Here is a 20,564-nt window from a genome sequence, read left to right as displayed (position 1 = left end):
GCTAAATCAAAATGAAACTCACAGTTCTTATACTCAATATTTCCTCAAATAGCCAACCTGCTGTGGCTAAGAGATAAAACATAACATCTATGGCACTTTCCCCAAATGGGATGTACGCCTTGTTACTTATGGGCAGTGTTAATAAAGCATGAGCTCAAATTACATAGGATGATCTAATGATGGTACCATTGCTCAGAACATTAGGTTCTTATAATCTTTTATTTGAGATGAAAGATTTTATAACAATGTAAGCTTAAACCACTGCCAGTTGCATTGCACAGTCAATGCTCTCTTGGAAAATGTAATTATCAATTTTAAACAGCCAGAACTAACAGTTTATTGTAAAATAGATGTATTTTAAGCAAGTTTTTAGATTTGCTTACTGTGAGGTTTTGTCGAAACGTAATTTGCCATTTTGACTTGGGACAGGAGTAGAATTTCTCCCGTGAGATCCCGATTGTCCCTTGAAAATAAAACAAAATGTAATCCTCGCTATCTATATTCCTATACTGCAATGAGATTTAAAGTACACTATAAATCACAATGGCATAAGGTGGTTCTTATTGAAGTTAGTCTGTTTTCCCCAACACATCTGCTTTTACAGACTCCGGCCTGGTGTATATGGCAGGATTGCATATAGCATGAAAAAATGTACATGTGTCCAGTTATGTAAAGACACGATTTCACATGCAATTACTGAAATGGAAAACTGCATTCACGCATGGTAAATATATTTATAATGCATTAAATGTTTTAAAACATTTACAAACCAAAAAATGTGTACTTCACTCTTCATTTATTTCAAACTTTCGGGCATTTGCTCCAGAAAAACTAAATCTGAAAATGGAATTCGTACTTTTTTTCCTAATCTTTATTTAAAATGCTCACCACATGTCAGTATTCATTTGTATGCCACATGTTGTTATTTGGAAGGTATTATGGGTAGGGGAACATCTCATAATCTTAAAGAGGTTGAGTTCAAGCTGAGGGAATGAGCATTTCTCAATTACCATAAAACACCAGCCAGGCAATCACTTAAATAGCATAGAGCATATGGATGCTTTGAGCACGGACTGTTTTAAGAGGCACTGTTATCATTAAAATGGAAATAAATACATGTGGTAGCCAAGCCTGTTAAACTGTAGAAAATGTGAATGTATCTTCATTTAATCCAAAAGTCATTAAAAATATGTATCTGTACTCTGTGGTTGTTTCGGTAAAGTCACGTAGGTATAAAATAAAATAAAATACATTTTATGAATTTTATTTTATATACATTTTATGAATTTTATTTTATACCTGCAGTCACGAAAGCTTCAAATCAAGATAATATGTATCTGCATCAACTGGATAGGGGTCATGCTATCACACAAAAATACTATCAGCTGCAGTAGTTTAAATCAAAGTGCATTTTGAGTGTGCCAAGACTGTTTAATTTTTAATAACCACTTTTGTTTGCATTTTGCGACATTTGCATGATAGGCACAATTTAAAATTCTACTGATTAACAAACTGATTAATAAGCATTACACTGTGCACAAGTTACAGATAATTAACCATTTCAAAATGAACGTCTCTAATGTACTAAATGATAGGTAAAATAAACAATACTAAGGGTTGAAAGGTATTGGTGAGACTTCGTATTCTTGCAAAGTTGTTATTCACTAACCCTGAAGAAAATAATACATTTCTCTGCCAAGCATGTGTTTCTCATTTAAAATACAATTTGTATTTTTCTCAAGTCAAGTTGTATGACTGACATTAATTAGTCATATTGCGATAAAATTCCACACAAGGCACTTATGTGCATTTTTATTCACTCGTGCATTTTTGGTTTAGCAGCAAACAATTATTTAGAGGGCATTGTTTTTTACAGAGATAATCACATCATTAAAACCACACCACAATGTTCCCGGAAGGGAAAAACACAATTAATACGATAAATAAAATTTAAAACCACTTGACCAAAACAAAACAAAAGGTGAGAAAATTTATGAAAGTGGAAAAACCTAAATTAAAAATTATAATGAAAGTGGGTTTACATGATATTGCTTTGAGTTATCATTGAGTACAAAAAAAAATCCTCAAGTTAATGTGGCAAATTATCCAGCAGTTTCAACAGGTCAACCCCTCTGTTTATATTGGACTACCCTGCAGAGCATTTTCAATTCATGTTTTCTCATTGTTTTTTTGCAGAATAGATACAACCCTAGATATCAATGAGTAACACTTTCACTGCTTTGCTGAAATATACCTTCAATAAACGTCTCAAGCTGCTCCCGTTCATCAGCTAACAATTGTTTTTTAGGAACTAGTCCAACGTCGCACATTAAATGTTTTCATAAAAGCAAACTATTAAGTTATTATATGAACATATGCATATATATTACCACCAAAGGGATGGAGTGTTAAAATCAGTTTGTGTGCAGTTGATAGGTGGATTGTTGCATCGCAGGTTTAGGAGAGGTGATAGCGGCCTGGGGAGGCCTTCATCCAACAGTGGCTGCTGATAATGATGATGCATTTCTACACAAGGCACTGCTGGTAAGATTAAAAGCAAATCCTGTGTAGGAGGATAATGATTCAAACAATGATTCATCATCATAGACATGAAGAGACATTTCTCAAATGTTATCCTTTTATATAACCCTTTGTCACGAGGTACCGCTAATGACGAGAGGTCATGACATCTTAGGCCTGTGCAGACATAAAAATAGACGATAAGTTATGATGACTTAACATTAGTGTGCAGATAAACGTGAGGCATTCTCAACAAGTCTATTCAAGAGGACAGCCTAGTCCAGAGCATAGTGCAGCTCTGTTCGTATCAACTCAGCCTGCTACCTTCACACTTTTGATATATCTGTCCAATCACCATCCTCCTCACCGTCTCAACATTGACATCATTTTGATAAGGAAATCATAATTCAGGAGCTGTAACTGACTTTATGGGAATTGAAGGCATAATCACAGTAATTACATAAAGGCACACATGTAATTCGGAAGTGTTATTTCTGGTGTTTCAGCATACATAGCACGAAGTTTGTACCAGTAAAATGGTTGATTTCAAGGATTTCCGTGACCCGTGATTAAACTGGGTTCTAAATTGCAGGGAGTTGATGGTCTTAGCTTAGTTGGCACACAAAATCCCTATGAAATTAACTTTCGTTTTTAACTTAATTCGGCAATAATCCTTCTCTGAGAATTGAAAGATGAACCGATTAAAATCAACATATGGTCAACACTCTTATCAGGGAGGGATATTGAAGTTGTTGTCCGCATGCTAGATAGAGACATAACTGACATCGCATGAGAAATTATGCTATGTCATCTTCGAGGGCCGATTTGTGACAAAAGGTAGGCCTCTATCACTGCAAGCTGTAAAAGTTTGAAATGGAAACTTTTTTTTGTATGCTACTATTCTGAAAGCACAATTGGAATGCAATTGTAGAGGGGGGGGGGATATTTCTGTTTCCCAATCAGCCTTGAGAAGCAATCCCCAGTATCGTTTGGAATGTTCGCTGGTAGATAACAAATACCTTAGATTATATGCTTTAACCCTGCTCAGTAGTCCCCAGATTGCATAATAGGGTTATTTTAACACGGAAAAAGCTATTGTTATTTTGCACTTTACCATCTGGAATGCTCTACTAACCGGCATCTGTTATAGATGGCAAAACAAATCTTCCTTCAGGTATCCAAAAAAAATATTACGGAAGCTTCTGGATGCTGTCGAGTGGTGGCACTTGTGGCAGTCTGTAGATACAGTACTATATACTGTGCTGAGCTCACAGATCTTGAAAGATCTGGACAGTCCCATCAGTCAGCTCCTCCGGAAAGTAAGGCTAAGTTGGTTGAGTCATGTAGTGTGCATGCCCAAGCAGCTTCTGTTTTGGCCAAAAAGAAGGGGCTTAATGGGTAAGGCACGAACGAAAGAAGAGATGGACTGATGTGGTACAGAAAGATATGGAGCTGATGATTGGTACCAGCAGTATCAAGATTAGCCTCTGTGGAGGAGGTTCGTGAAGGACACTGTTGGGTAGTTTGAGGCAGTCCCCATCCAGCGACAACGAAGGGACAGTTGGCACAGTTGGTCTATACACTTTGATAACTTCACGTGGCCTCAAGGTGAACCTAGCCAGGCACAAACTCTGTGGTGACGTCACAGAGTTGCTGTCTGTCAATACAGCAGACTTAAGATGGGCAGAGATAAAATCATAGAAATAAGAGGGGATACCAATCAGTGTAATTGGTTTATATTAATGCATGCTGTTATATTAATGCAAGCTGTTATAGTTACGAACATTTTCGATTTAAAGCTTTCGTGACTGCAGTGATTCATCTCCTTAGTTCTTTCGGTAAAGTCACGTAGAAGGGAAGTAATAAAATAATAAAATTAAAATAATAAATATATATTATATTATTATATTATTTTATTATGTTTTATTTTTATTATTTTATTACTTCCCTTCTACGTGACTTTACCGAAAGAACCAAGAAGAATAGTTACGAAAGCCAATTATAATTATAGTATGCAATAGTATATTGTATAATTTTAATTTAAAATTCGCTCTACATAGAACATGTGTTTTATTGAGGTATTTTTTTTCATCTACATTAAACATGTGGGCAATAAGTGGATGTCGTTTTCATTAATAATAATAATCAGAGTTCACCTTGAGAAGGTGATGTGCTATGGCCATTTCATCAAGATGTGAATTCAGCCACTAAAATTTTAAACACATTTGTAGTGCATTCGTCGTCCATTAAACTTAGCAATTCTGTGGCTACCTTCATTTGTTCACATATTTTAAATTTAAAAGTCAAGTAATAACTTGAATTTATAATGGATGTATCGAGACACTTTTACAAGCTGAAATTGCAGACACATTTGGTGCCAAACTACATAGTTTTAGATAAAAGCAAACCTGTTCTGCACAAAGTTAATTCATGTAAGACACACGAACTTTTCAAACTTGTATATTGACTCTAGCATGCTCCGTCAGCTTAACGTACGTGCAATAATCGGAAGCCTCAATCTAAAATATATATTACATTTGATGTGGAGGACAGTGGGACGTAATTATATTAGATTTTTCTTCAGTTTTTACCTTCCAGTGGAACTGTGAAGATCCCAAGAAGGTTATATTGTACAATGTGATTCCAAGAACTATAGAACATTCGGTATTTTATACCAAGAACACTGGATTCGAATGGTTTAAGGTCTCGGAGATTACAATTGACAATGATTTAAAATAGTATGATGGAACATAACACAATTTTTTTCATCCCATATCATAGACACAAGTTATTTGTCGTAAAAAGTGACATTATCATTTAACTTTGTCTTGCGATAATGCAATAGGCTTTTCAAATTCTCATTTAAAGCCAGTCATTTGTATCCACATTGCTTAGGCCCACTTTTCAACACACGACTATATAATCAATTATTTCACGTACTTTTGAAATCTACTTCAAATTTATTTTCCAATTTCAAAAAAATGTCCGAGCCTATTATCTGGTATAATAGGTATGTACAGTGAATCAAGCATGAAGGAATCAAGAGCCATTTTGGCCCATTATCTGTATAATAAATGGGAATTTTTAACTTTTACATTCACGGACATTCCTTGGATGCAAAACGTAACTGTAGATATGGGCAGGTGAAGTCTGGGGTCACTTGCAGAGTTGATAACTGTGGCTTTATTCAAGTGTTCCCAGTGGCCATCACCCTTGTCAAGTCTCTGCACACTTCAACACCACTGAAACTTCTATTTTCTGAAGAGTTTACAAGGTGGCTTCATGGACTGATGCAGTTAAATGGCTGTGAAACGTCAGTGCATGTAAGGGACAATAGCAGGACTGCCCATCACAGTTTGTGAACCATGCTTGTCTTGCAGAAAGTGAAGCATATACGCCAGTTGACCTGACATCAAGAATTGTTTAAGACCATAATTGTAAGCCATTGATAACCCACTGCTGGATGGAGGCCTTCCCAAGCAGTCACCATCTCTCACGATCCTGCAATGTAATCAAATCGACCCAGCACACAAGCTAAATGTGAAGCGTTGGTTGCTCTAAAATAAAGCATCGTTACAAAATATCCAAAACTACTGGTTGTTGATTTGGACAATTCTCACAATGTATATTATCTCAGGCTCAAATACAATTCCTATGGTAGTAATGGTGCATGCATGTACGTATGTTGAACCTCTTTCACACTGTACGTAGCCAACCATGCTCATCGGAGGTGCCATTATGTCATTCGGGAAAAGGGTACAGGGAGCCGAGTGGGGCATTCAGGCAGGAAGGGACGACCCTTGGGAAGCTGCCCAGCATCGTAGAATCACAACTTAACCAAATGACCAATGTCTACGTCATTAATTGATATGGTGATACTGCTGGTATCGGAGTCAATATCAACCAACCAGGATTTACCAGAATTGGGTGAAATTGATGCAATAGGCATCGGTTTCAATGGCAGTTTGGGTCGATACAGGCCAGATGGAATTGGCCATGATATCAAACAACTGTTCTCAACTCGACTCGCTATTCATATGGACAATGTGTAGTGAGACAAAATTGTAACATTTCAATCAAACACCATTGTGGCATTCAGGCAAAGAAGGTGGGCCTGTGCAGCCTTGCTGACGTAATGGAATTAGTATTTTTATAAATTCGAATTCTACTGGTTGATTCCTAATATCTAAAACAATCCCAACCATTGCAGATGAAAATTCCCAATCTCAGTCCAGGCCAATGGGATTCTATTGGACGGTCCTTTCTATGGCAGACACGCTGGTAGACTCATAAACATAGTATTGTAGTACTGTATTTGAATTTAATTTCTGCAGGAATCGTCCACCAGTCATGGATCGATATACTGCATATGCGATTTACACATCAAATACTATTTTAGAAGTGTTTATAATTATTAAAGTGGTTCATTCAAATATCTCAAGGTCAATGGGAATATTGTCGTGGCAGTGGGCTTAATCTACATTATCACAGAAAAATTTATCAACATAGAATTTAGGGACAAGTGCTATTGAAGAGCTATCATCTTTAAAAACAAAACATTACGTGATTTCCTTCACTACAGAAGTCAAATTTTGTATTTTAGTTTTCTTAAATGGGCGCGCTTCTATGCTTAGAAGAGGCCAAAACACCTTCTATAGAGCTCTATAACTCTCTCGAATGGAGGCCCTTCCACCAGCAGTGGCATCAGCATGAAATTACAGGGCCGCACCTTTAGCATTTCAAAATGATAACTGTATTATTCCACGTCTAAAAGAATTGCCTTCATTGCAACTCAGCACCGAAGGATGGTACAAATGATTTGTTACAACAGACATGACAAATAGTGCAGGCAATGATTGTCGAGTGTGGTGGAGTGATGTTGAAAACCTCATAGCGCCTTCATTGGCATAACCCCCAGCTACTTTAGAGGAGAGTCAATGCAAATTCATAATTTGCACTGTGATGGTATGACAAAAAAAGTTAGGAAATGGAAACTGCTCATAGACTTCAGCACTCCTCTTAATCCCAATCAGTGTGAACTGTTGGCCTAGCCATGTGAATAAGATTATAGCTGATATCCATCTCAGCAATTTTAAGTGCCATGTGTACTGGTCTAAAGTAATGTATTGCATTCTTGTAGACACTTTAACTCAATATTGATCTGGGTGTTGTCAATGTCTGGCTCTAACATCAGACAATGTGAACCAAAACGAAGTGATCGACTGTAGTGCCAGTACACCAACCCTTGAAAGCAATTCACATGTGGAACAATTTTTACGTTCTGCATAAAGTAGGTATCCCTGACCTGGCACCTCATTTTTTTTTCTAAAAGCAGTAGCAACTATTGCATAATATCTAAATATCCTACTTAATTCGGAGACGCAAAACACCTTTCAATGATAAAATACAGCACAAATTGATGTTGAGAAACAAAAAATCCTGTAAATAGTGAACACGGATCTTTACGTTGGTCTGTTCTTATAAACAGAAGATTTTAACATTCAGCTTTAGAGAAAATAGGAGAGGATTAGTTATCGTGCCGAATTTCACAAATACAGACACGAGTTGAAACAATCTAACGCATAATTTCTTACACTGACCGAGGCACTTATAGACCAGTCATGGGGGTGCAAAGACTTCTCAAGTCTGAATGTATTAAATTGTACACATTGGTTAAAATGGCTTGAAATATGAACTATGTTTAAAAGTACTGTGTTTTTATTTATACTGATGCAGTTAATGGCAAACCAAAGCAAGACAGAATTACATTGAAAGTAAGAAAATACATAGAAATTATATAGCCAGTGTAGCTATATACAGTGAGTAAAAAAGGTACAACACATTAAGTTACTTTTAATACATCTCCTTGTTTAATAATGATGTTTGTAAGTCAAACTGAATTTTGCCGTAAATCATTTACAGTACCGGATACTGCCCACATTTTTCATTTAAAGATTTTACAAAGGCTGATATTATAAATCTATACTGTATTATATGAAGAAAAAAATATAACTTAATAATGCGACTTCAAAAAGTAAACACATTCTTGGGTGATCCTGCATGGCAGTGGTATACAAGCACAATTAACAAAGGAACAAAAAGGTCAACACATTTGTCAATAACACTGCTATAAACAATGTAAAATGGCAAGCTTTCAGGCAATGGCCCCCGTCTTGGAGTACTATGAAGAAGTTGAGTTTTAAAGATATATGTGCTATTAATATAAATATGACTGTTGTTTATTCCATTACACGACCAGCACATAAAAATAAAACCTAAACAAGTGAAAAGAATCATACATTTTTAAGGATGTGCCTTTGTGTCGAACAACTGAGAGTGCATTTGACATTAAACATTCATTTTAATTCAGTTTTTAATAGTGACATTGCAAATACACTATGAGTTTGTATATTATTATACGTTCTTTAATAGGCATCACATCGCTATATATATTTTTATTCCACGATTTGACCTAAAATGTATTTAATTATTGTTACTGGGTTATGTATCAAAAGCAAACAATACAGCTATAAGACAATATTACATTTGCTTTAGAATAGTATTTATAGGCATTAGTTATTTGTCCATCGATTACATTGGTTAATGCACAACAAATGAGTAAATTTTCACGAGTATGATTCGATTTTGAGAATTACCATCAAATATATATATCAAACTCAACCAATCAATCAAACTATGGTATATTTAATACAGAGTGTTTGAAAAAGATGGACCCACTTTCAAATCAGTATATTTCACGATGGCGACATGTTACAATTACACACAAAGTTACGAACGGTTTAAAGTGTTATTAAGTTGTACTAACCATTTTATAAATGCTCTATGTGCCCTCCACCCGCTGTATGGACAACATCAAGACGATACTCTATGGTTCTTTCGGTAAAGTCACGTAGATAGAAAAAATATATATAAAAAACACGTTTCGGTCACAACACAAGCATCCATTTTCAGGTGAGAAAATAATCTGCTGTTGTGGCTTTATATAGGCACGGGAGGGGGGGTTCTGTCGATTCGTGGCTGTCGGAGTTCACGGGGGGGAGGGGGGGTGTGGCGTGCAGGGACAGGTGGGGGCTGGTGAAATTAGCATGTCAATGAGCTTGAATTAGTAAACGAAAACAGCACGGGTGTAAGAGTGAGAATCACAGCAGTCAAAACTTGACGTGGTTTATCACGTCCTTCCAATGATTGCTCAATCTGAATCCATATTCGCGATAAAAGTTTTTTCTGTGTTTGTATATCTGGATGGCTTCGTGAACACATCTCTGATGGTGGCCCGAGGGTTTCCAGAGCACCTTGGTCTCGGAAAAAGCAATGTCATGTGTGCCCCCAGCTTTGAAACAATGATCCGCCACCGCCGAGGTATTGGTTCTGCCATGTTTCAAATCCGCTTTGTGTTCACGAACCCGGTGTGAGACACGTCGCTTCATTTCACCATTGTAACTGCTGCCGCAGACTCAACTCAGCTTATAGACACCAGGACATTGCATGTCCGGAATCGCATCCTTCACCGATGGGATCAAATCACGGATTTTGTGTACTGTATTGAACCGAACTTGGATCTTGTGTTTGTTCAAGATTTTGGCACCAGAAATAACAACTAGCTTCATCAGGCAACAGCCAGATTTGTGGAGAAGTCTAACTGTTTCGTTTCTTATATAGAGGCGTAGATGTGGTCACCACACCTCTGCGCTCATGAGCCAACGCACATGATGCATGCGCATTATGCGAGCCCTTTGAACTTGTCCTTCCTGTCTATTGTGTGTATTAAAATAGCCGTACCAACGGTTATCCCTATTGAAGTATGCTGCCCTTGGTAGGCATGCATTTAAATAATGTATTATTTGATGATTCGTTTCCACGCAGCACTAAGGCGGTAGCTATCCGAATGGTTAAAGTTATTTTTATTTCTTTCAATTTAGACAGATTCTCCAATTAGTCTTGGCCAGTAGTAGCTAGTTTTGCACAGAACTTCAACATTATCAAAATCAATTGCGTGTCCTTGTTGGCACGCGCGTTCTGCTACTGCTGACAGTTGTATTTGGGGAAATGTTATACTTCTCTGATGTTCTTTTAGTCTCGTGCTGATCATTTGTCCTGTTTTCCAAACATAACATTTACCACACGTGCCGTTAATCCTGTACACACCTTCTGTTGATTGCTTCGGTAATACATATTTTGTACCAGCTATTAATTTCTGTATTTTATGTACCGTGCCAAATCTGACTCGGATGTTTTGTTTTTCCAAGCATCTGGCTAGTTTATCATTTACTCCCGCAATGTACGGTATTTTGGTCGTTTTAATTACTTGGGCGGTTTCAATGCTCTTGTTATTTGATTTGGTTTTGCCATTCAATGCCCTGTTGATTTGTGTATCATTGTAACCGTTCATTTTCAGCGCCTTTTTAACATGTTGAATTTCACTTCACCATCTGACACTTTCTTAGCTCGATGAATGAGCATCTTGATACAAGCAGATTTATGTGCGGGGTGATGGTGTGACTCTGCATTCAGATAGGCGTCAGTATGTGTTTTCTGTCGGTAAACACTGTGTGTTATTTTACTATTTCGACCCCGTCCAAGCAGAAACCCATTGATATGTAGAAACCTTGCAAAGTGCTGTTGAATGTTTAAGACGTGAATGTAAATGGATGGATAAAGATATGAAAAATGTAAACAGCGACATAAGATGTGATATTTGGAAATACATTTTCTTTTAGTGCATTAATAAGCAAATATATGTTTTACCAACAAAATGTGCAGTTCAGAAAATGCGAATGATGGACATAAAGGTTTTAACTGTACTATTAATTCACGAACGAAAACTGCCCATATCTCTAACAAACAAATATTCCCGAGAATATATATGTTGATGTGCACGAAAATGCCATCGTCCTCCTGAGAAACAAAGCAAAGCCCACTTGGGACTGAAGAACATGTGCTGATCCTTGCACAAAGTTCTGATGCAGGCCAGTACATCACATTTGAAGGTTGTTAGAACTTTTGTAATTATAGCAATGCGTTTATTAGATTGCAACAACAGCAAATTTTCTATATATAAATAAAACCGACAGACCCAGTACATTTTACCAGTTTTTTACATTTCAACAATACGATAAATTCGAAGAGAATTGAAAACAAAATGGTGTTTTTTGGTGGGGGTGAAGTAAACACAGTTATTGGATTTGGTAATACGTAGAGAGATATATAATTCTTCTTTTCATGCGGACTGGTAAGCGTCTGTAACAAACTCCTCAATATGTTACTCTGTGGCACAACATTATGCCGAGTAGTTTGGATGGACCACAATAGGATTATCATCCCTTTGCAGCTAAGATAAGTGGTATGTCCCGATATATCAATTCGATTCTTACACTCAGGATATACAATGAAGTCATACGTGTACAATTCAATCAGTTACAATTCATTCAAATAACATGTAAAGTACATACTAACCTCACATGTGTTCTAATGAGAAGAATGAGACTGTGTAAATGAGGCAGAACAATTGAGAAATAAGGCAAATGATGTACTCGAAATGAGACGAAAAATAATTGATTCTCGAATCTAATTTGCACCCTCAACAGTTGACAATTCAGTGAATCGGTTCAGGAAGGTGAGTGGTGGTGAACTGTGAGATATCTAATTGGCAATATAGAGAAATACAACGCTGACAGATGAGCAAGTCATTTCATATAAGTAAACAAGGCTGAACATGTTTCCATTAGAACACTGGCCAGTTTACTTATTGGCTATGAATGTAATAAAATTAATAGTTTGTTTAAAATAAAGGTTGGTGGTTTAGAAAATCTCCCAAATTTATCGTTATCATTAGCACAACAGCCGTTCAGGGTCAGTCAATTGCCACATACAACAGACGCTGTCTTTAAACACAGCACAGTGATTTAAAGCTTGTTAAAATGTAGGCACTTAACATTTGTTGACGCGCTGGGGTATTGATGTGCATAAAATACGGATTAGTTGTTAACAGCGCTTGGGATTCAATCTCTAAATAGACTGAATATTTTTTGGAGTTTTATCTCTCTTTGGGAGTCTTACACTTTTATATTTGAAGGTCGTTATGTTAGAACGGCAATTAAACACACAAACTTACACACATGTACAGATGACAGAACGGCACTCAACATGAGCCCTTTGGCACTTGGTATACTTTAATACTGGTATTAAGACACTGGTGTAACCACCACTCGCATCACAACATAAACGGGCTGATGTGCACATCTCCTTCATGAATGGTAAATGTGTAATAAAGGTCGTGGAAGCGACTTCTGGAATCCGGTCTTTAGTTGTCTTTCTTTACAACACTGCTTCACGCTGCTGACAGACAGCGTGAGAGGGATATAGAGAGAGAGAGACACGCGCGGTCACGTGGCAGCCTGGACCCCCGCTCCCGCGTGGCCTCTCCCTCCGTTCGTTCCAGTTCTGACCACGAGTTGTTCGTCTCCACCCCTATTTAATACCCGGGTCACGTGGTACCTTTCCACCAATCCTGGTTAGCCTCTATGGAATCTTCTAGACTCCATCGTAAGCTCCCGGGACCACGCCCCTGACTTGTCTCCCCATTGGCTGTGGCTAAAGCCAGCAGAACCAATCCTCTACTTACAGATGTCACCTTCCCATTACGTCAGGGCCACGCCCCTAGGCTTCCCCCCATTGGCTATGGACCAGGACCGATAGAGCCAATCATCGTGACGAGTTGTGATCCGTCAGCGACCCGGATATATTCTCACATTACAAATGTAAAGAAACAAGTCACAGTACTGTAGCGCGACTGTGGCCATGCAGCCCAAACTACAGACCATGTAGTAAACCAAAGTCTAGATTTGAAGTTTTCGTGACTGCAAGGGTCCATACTCTTTGGTTTTTTCGGTAAAGTCACGTTGGTAAAAAAGAAGAAAATACTGAATAAATTAAATCACGACGTTTCAGAGGCAACACAACCGAAGAGTATAAACCAATGTCGTTTACACTCTCTCAATGGAGGAGCATCAGAAGTACACGAACTACCCCCCCCCCATGCCCTCTCATGGAAAGTAGATGTTGGGATTGGCATTTCGCTCCCGGACATATTGTCATAGGCAAGAACAGGAGAGTCTTGAGAAGCCACTGAATGTTTTATCATAGATCAAAGCAAATAAGGGATTGAAAAAACAAGCCGCTTAATATTTAAAGTTTGGAGTCTTCTAAAACAACCTTATGGATAATGCATTTAATTCTGCACTAAAGAGCTTAAAGCAATATATTCCATGATGGGAAAAATTGGAATTATGATTTGTGCATTTGGACGTGCAGTCTTTAAATACATAATGCATTTCTTTAAGGCACATTAAGCAATGTTTGGGGTGTAGATATTGCTTAACTCAGCATGCATGTGCATGATGTTTGCTATAATAAATCGGCAAACAATTAAAAGATCAAGTAGGCAGTAAAAAAAATGCGAACATAAATTTCAATTAAAGTTTATCCTCACAATTTTGCATACACACCATAGCAGTGCGATGCATGCAGTTTTATGCACTGGGACGTAAATTTATGTTATTAATTACGTGCAGTGGTTACGCGGAAATATTACGCATTATTTTGAATATTACATGAAGCATTGCTCATATTGTATTTAATATATAACATAGAATTATGAAGGCATAGGAGAAATAACCATTCTGAAGCGGTTTGCTGCATACATAAAATCCAATGAAAAACTGTATTAAAATAGCCACTGAAGAACCAATAAACAAAATGTGAAGTCATGAGGCAATGAATGCATGATTATTATTATGATTTCTGGCAGATCAACGTCGTTTCATTTATAAAAAATATATATATATACATTTAACCTACAAGATTCTGTCCGGAGTGTTTAGATGTTGTGTTGATAAAGCTGTGTGTCATATCAGCACACATTTCTACATAGCTTAATCAAATGTTGAACAAAAAACATTAGACACTCAAAAAAGTGCATACTTAAAAAAATATGGATAGTCAAAAAGTTGAAATGAGAGGATGTTTTAAATAAAAACAAACATATAATTATTACTTGACTATTTTAAGTCAAAATTTAACCTCTATTTACTAATGTTAAATATAATCATTAGTTTTAAATATTTTAGATATTGCTATCAATTAAACAGACAGCCGTTTTTATTCAGTGTAGAAAATCGTGAATTTACTTCTGGAATTATATACGGGACCTACGTGATGCATGATCTAATCTGGAAGCAAATTTTCCACACATAATGAATGGCACATGAATCAAGCTACACCCAATTTGCGTGTGGGTTCAAAACTCAAGACATAAATTGGACAGAATGTATTACCATACAAAGGCTTATAACGCATTTAGATGTAAGAATACCGCAATAGACGAAGTATTTCGTCATAAATGTACCAGGTGCACCTTCCTAATTACCTTAATTATAGCTATTCTACCTTCTACCCTCAGAACAAGTGGCCTAATTACAGCTCCGATATGCTATAGACAAACAATTGCATTATGTGCCGTGTAATCCCAGGTTTTGTTTATAAGCACAGGTATACAAATAAGCCACTCTGATAAAAGAACAAGGAAAATGGTGGTATTTAATTATGATGTATGTGACCATCCTGTTGAAACAAATGAAAAAAATATATAAAATTGCTTGAACATTTTAATGGCAATCCTGAAATGTGGAATGATTATGCAACTCTCAATTCAGGATTATAATACATTGCCAATTAAAAACCTCATACCCCTTTCCACGCTGTCAATTGAAGTTGGAGTGCTTTCATATACATAGCATCGTGCGAGACAGCCCAGTGCTCAGATATATCCGTTCAGAACTTCGCATATCAATGATATAATGTATATTTATTTACACTTATTTTACAATAACACTATATATATTTTTCTTCTTGGTTCTTTCGGTAAAGTCACGTAGAAGGGAAATGATAAAATAATAAAAGCCCATCACAATATATATTCAGCCTCACACATCCAGTAACTCACAGTGGCGGTCAGTGATTGGGATTAAACTCTACAGTACAGTGGTGCAATAAATGAAATGTGGCCATCTTTCCAATGCCCTCATTCTTTTTAGCCGGCGCATGGGACCTGGTGCAGTTGCACCGCGTGCACACTTCGATAGCTACGCAACTAGATATGAAAATTGGTGATAACTGCTGTCATCTTTGAATAGCAGCATAGCCAATTCAAAAAAATGTGTATAAAGCAGTCTACATGTTATATCTTTACACATGCGGACTTGCGATGAATGCATGTATTTAGGTAAGAGTTCTTTTCTTTGCTAGTAAGATATATTATAATGATGCTTTTGGCTATTTACATCATCAGCCAAACTATTAAGCCCTTAATAATTTGGCAAATAATTAATCTTGATTATTTTATTTGTTCTTGACTTAAAGCTTTTGTGACTGCAGGAATTCATATTCTTTGGGTCTTTCAGTAAAGCCACGTCGATAGAAAAAATAATAAAAATATCACGACGTTTCGATTGCTTGTGTTGCGGTCGAAACATCGTGATATTTTTCTTGTTTTTTCTATCTACGTGGCTTTACCGAAAGACCCAAAATATTTTATTTGTGTTTACATTTATTGAGGAACACAGCCCTGATTGAATACTCCGTAGCTTATTGAGAATTAAATGTTTGAATTCATATCCAGTGAGAAAACAGGATGCTTACTAAATGTTTCCTTTACATTTCCATCACCCCTTGTAATGCCACACTTCCCACTTTCACCTTCTGCATTCATCATTCTTTCACCCCCTCAGCTTGATCCTTGCTCCTTCAATTGGTCACAGTCCAGGCACTTACATTGCCCTGAACCCAGCTCAGATCACCTCAACTAGAAAAGGTGTTCTTCCACCCCCATCTGTGTAATTTTCTCTTGAAAAATAAGTGTCCATTCAAACAGAAAATGCTGAGGCCTCCGAACCGACCCCACCCACCTCCAGCCATTTATTCTGCATGGGATTTCTGAGGTCTGTGACCTGGTGCAGCCCACATTCCCTGAGCCATCAACCAAATTAACTTCCATTCCAGCGACTGCATGAAATGGGGCTTTAAAAATGTCTGCATTGGCTTTTAAATCATTGTCACTATTTAAGCAAAAGTGGAACAATGTGTGATTTAATTTGCGCAAATACATTTGAGGATATGCAAATGGTACTGTATTTTAACCTTGAGTGGTATACCAGTTTCTCAGAAAGCGTTATGACACATTTTCAATAATACATCGAGAGTAAATTATTTTATAATAAGTTATTTCTAAATTTAGGTGAATTTTGTTGTCAAAGAAATGCTTGCTATGAACACTAAGATAAAAGCAAAATAATAAAAATGACAAACACCACGGTAATATGGAGCAGAAGTGAAACAAAATATTGTACCCTATATAGACATATCTATGCATTTCTATTGTAGATGAGTGACACCATAACTGTGCCTGATATTTTGAAAAATATTGGTAAAGAAAAGTCACAGGGCTTAACATTGCATTTTAAAGGGTTAATGGAATTGTCAAGGGTTGTAAAATTGCCAGGGAAGAAAAGACTTGGGGGATTATAATGCTGATTTACAAGCAGCTTTCCACTCTCTGGGAAACAGGAGAAGCAGGGTTTTTTAAGAGGGGAAGTAATTTATGGCAGCCTTTTCAGTTTAACGCACATTACGGCCCTCTCAGGATGATGATAAATGCAAGGCGCACAGAGAGCGACAACTTAGGTCTATCTCTCACCAGACTTCATGGCCTAGATTTAGTAAGCAGGTCAACGGGGTAGGTGTTACTCACAGCATAAGTGACAGAGGTACATCTCAGATGTCTTCAAGGTCGGCAATAGCAGCTACAATGGCAATACATGACTAAGTTTAAATTCAAATAAATTCAGTAATGCAGCCATAAGTAGCACGAGACAGAGAGAAAAAAAAATGGCACACAGTATAATGTTGCATAGTAGTTAAATCCCGTGTAATAATGACTGCAATTCGTTATTGTTATAACATACATCAAAAACTAATTATTCTTGTGCATTTCACTATTTGACACTATTTCCACATAATACAAAGACACCAAAATAATACACATTGGCAGTTTGGGGACTCACAGCACATGTGTGCTGTGTTTATAGGTTCATAACATGTCACACAATTACATAAATAAGCTAACATATGACTCTTCTTGGTTCTTTCGGTAAAGTCACGTAGAAGGGAAGTAATAAAATAATAAAAATAAAACATAATAGAATGAAATAATTCTCACGACGTTTCGGCTACAACGCAAGCAGCCGTCCTCAGGTGAAGAATGAGACACTACCAAGCTAGGAGCTTATATAAAAACTGGGTTGGAGGTGGAAGAGCGCCTTAACATATGACTATTGCTGTATATTGGTGTTTGTCACATTGGCATGTTTCCCCGATCACAGAAAATGTCTGAGTAAAATGTAAATGTGGATAAAAAGGCTCGTTCTACAGATGTCAGTCCTTCTTCTTGATGTGATAGTACATGAATGGATATAAATAAATAAGATTATAGTCATAACCCTGGGTTCCAATTAGCACTCTTGAATCAGTTGTCAGTTCTGTGGCTCAAATCCAGAGTGGAGGATTGGATGCGAGGTGAGGAAGGTTGGATTGTAGGGACAATTTTGCAGGGGCTTGAGAAACATTCTGTCGTGTTTTGTGATGTCCTCCCCCAAGACATGGCTATTCTAGGTAATTGAAGAGTGAGTGATTTTTGTATGAAAAATACTGATAGTTTGAAAACAATAGTGAGCATGTGTTTTGTAAGAGAGAAAATGTTTTGTCTTTATTCTTTTAGCAGTCATCTTTATTCCCAGCATTCCAGTTTCTACAGTACATAAAACATAATTACAGTGAAGTCAGTAAATATACACACAATCACCTCTACTCCACAAAATGCATGCACAAAGGGTTACTTTGAATAAAGACGAGATAATGTTGAGAGTCGCCCCCCCCCTCCCCCATGACTCTGGCAATAATGCACTGCACCCGACTGAAGCGACATTCCCTAAGTCCTTCCACCTCTGTCCCGTGGACCACTTTTCACCCACCTTTGTCTCTCTGCGATGAAAAAGGGCAATTTCCCAAAACGTTTCGTGCAGTACGATAAAATTAAATAAAAACAAAAATCCATAAAGCCTATTGCCAAATGTATCGAGTTGTTTTTTGTTTGTTAGTTATGCTTGTACACCACTGCCAATTTCATTCGTTTCTCGTATTAGATTGTCATATGCTGTCGCTACCTTGTGCCCACGCGCTCCGTCTTGGCTGACTGTGGACCTGCTTGTCAGTTCTATTTGTTACTGACACATTGTTGAAAATAGAAATGCAAGGAGCACGTAAACATGTAGGTATATTTACCTTCAAGAAAAACACGCTGCGGCAAGAACAACGGTTGATATACAAAAGAATAAGGAAAGGAAGACCACAGGAGATTAAAAAACTCCTTTAACAAATTAGGACAGCAATCAGTCATTATGTCAATAAAATAACAGATAAAACGTTCGATCTGAGTGCTTTATTTTCATGTGTGCTAACACATGCATAATTAAAAGAAACTGGTCAGTAAGGCTTGCCAAGAGTTGACTACGAACACACATTATAGTTTAATTCTGTAATCTAATATACAACATTTATAATCTTAGCATTGTCAACAATGACTGCATGAAAACTCCATACAAATTTGCGTGAACTTTATTCAGTCAAGTCTAGTTACGATAGTGTATTGCTCAAACAGGCACAGAGCTGACCATTTTCTTGAATGTGCAACTCATGACAGCGCAGATGTAATGTTGTGTAAGACACATTACGACATTCAACTGATAACCAGGACTCTTCCAGGATGTGATTCGTGGTTCTCCCATCTTTAGAGACCTCTGAAATAATAAAACAAAACGGGCTGCTTTGGTCTAGATGCCAATAAAATAATTTCTTTCATAAATAAAACAAAAAAGCAACATTCTCCAAACCTCATTCTTTTGAAGCCAGGATCCTCCCCCTGCCACAGCTATCCCCTCCATGCCCCACCTCAGCTCCCTCCCACTGGTCCCACGCTTGCCCTTACTTCCAGGCTAATTTCCTGAAAATGTCTAATTTGGGATAGTTTCAGCCTCCGCTGACGTGCAAGGGATTTCTGATACATGTAGAGCCAGCACGTGAATGCATTATCAGAGAAGTTGTTAAGATGTTCATTCCACCAGCAGAAGAGAGACACAGGCCAGATACTGGCACTAGATGTACTGAGATAGTTTTATCATTGTTAACTGTCTGGTTTCACATGCAATTTCCAATTTCATTCTCGATATAAAATATACTCATTTCTGAGCCAAGTTATGTTGCAGTTATGAGTACAAACACCCTGTATATTTAATACACCCGCATTGGTTTAAGCACACTGCTGATAAGACACTGAATTCTAGATTTGAAGCTTTCGTGACTGCAAGGATTCATACTCTTTGGTTTTTTCGGTAAAGTCACGTAGGTAAAAAATAAAATTAATGAAAACAACTAAATTAAATCACGACGTTTCGGGTGCTACACAAGCGTCCTTCTTCAGGTGGGGACAACGTAGCCACTGAATCCCAAAACCAGCCCAAAGTTTGCTTGAATTAAAAACCCAATGCATCTCAAAAATATTACGTGACCGATGGGATGTTTAAACAAATGTGTGGAGAGGTATATATGGGAAGGTAGCATGTTATCTGCGTATATCATTAATAAGTAGTTTGAGACCTGCCATGTTATTTACTTGGTAATGCGTAAATTATATTGTGTTTTATACATCTACTGTATGTTATATATTTATCTGTATGTCAGTCAGAAATTTATGTAAATTACATGCATGTAGAACTGTAGTTAATGAAATATTGCATTATGCATGCATTTTGAATAGCCTCTATATAATCATGAAAATGGGTAAGAGTAGTGGCGCAGTGGTGAGTACACTACATTATGAACCTGGTGAACTGCATTTGATTCCCAGCCACAGCTAA

General features: G+C 37.2%; 1 protein-coding gene across 3 annotated transcripts in view; it reads right to left on the bottom strand.

Moving 5' to 3' along the window:
* Positions 1 to 20,564, bottom strand: part of LOC144934185 (netrin receptor UNC5C-like) — a 101,600-nt gene that overhangs the window by 49,670 nt on the left and 31,366 nt on the right. The window lies entirely within an intron of this gene.

Source organism: Lampetra fluviatilis, chromosome 9 (genome assembly GCF_964198595.1).
Source record: "Lampetra fluviatilis chromosome 9, kcLamFluv1.1, whole genome shotgun sequence".
Classification (NCBI taxonomy): domain Eukaryota; kingdom Metazoa; phylum Chordata; class Hyperoartia; order Petromyzontiformes; family Petromyzontidae; genus Lampetra; species Lampetra fluviatilis.
The sequence above is the reverse complement of the archived record's forward strand: the minus strand, read 5'-3'. Positions and strand labels throughout refer to the sequence as shown.